The sequence below is a fragment of the Penaeus monodon genome, chromosome 20 (assembly GCF_015228065.2).
Source record: "Penaeus monodon isolate SGIC_2016 chromosome 20, NSTDA_Pmon_1, whole genome shotgun sequence".
Classification (NCBI taxonomy): Eukaryota; Metazoa; Arthropoda; class Malacostraca; order Decapoda; family Penaeidae; genus Penaeus; species Penaeus monodon.
This window is the reverse complement of record NC_051405.1, coordinates 28782717-28783276: the sequence shown is the minus strand read 5'-3', so window position 1 is coordinate 28783276 and position 560 is coordinate 28782717. Positions and strand designations below refer to the sequence as shown.

The window sequence follows — 560 nt, the reverse complement described above, 5'->3', positions numbered from 1 at the left end:
CTTACAACTGATAATTTGACGTTTTATCAGCAACAACTGAACATTGTGATGGGACTTCTGCTTCAGTAATTGACCCATTTGATGGTGACTTCGCGACTGGCAATACCTATTCAACCGTCAACAGGAATACATTTCTGAAGTGGAAAGTCAACATGACACCGAAGAACATACTGCAATAAAATCATAGATTGTTAAAATAGGATCTTCCTGCAACAATTATGACAAAATAAGCATGCCATGTTATGAAAATAAAAAATTTATATTAAACTATTGCGTAGATATACAAAATAAAGTTTATTTTGTAAAGGTCACTGTTTCTGCTCTGTTCATAAGCCAAATAAAGTAAACAAAAACAAAAAAAGGCACGTAACAGAGCTTCATAAAATCTAGTGCTACGTTTTAGTAAATATATCAAACCAAAGGTATCATGTTTTTCAACATGATTGAATTAAAGTGTGTATTCTTCATTAATGAGCCATCATAATCAAGACAATGATTACATTAAAATAAGGTCAGTACGGCGGCTATAAATGATTCGTTGTTATAGTTCCATTTTCTCA

General features: G+C 32.0%; 1 protein-coding gene across 11 annotated transcripts in view; it reads left to right on the top strand.

Annotated features, from left to right (window-relative positions):
• Positions 1 to 306, top strand: part of LOC119585742 (mucin-5AC-like) — a 31530-nt gene extending 31224 nt beyond the window's left edge. For all 11 annotated transcript variants that reach the window (XM_037934441.1, XM_037934447.1, XM_037934448.1 and 8 more), the window contains one exon: positions 31 to 306. The gene's annotated coding sequence lies outside the window, so the exon portion shown is untranslated. The remainder of the gene's footprint in view (positions 1 to 30) is intronic.
• Positions 307 to 560: the final 254 nt, after the last annotated feature.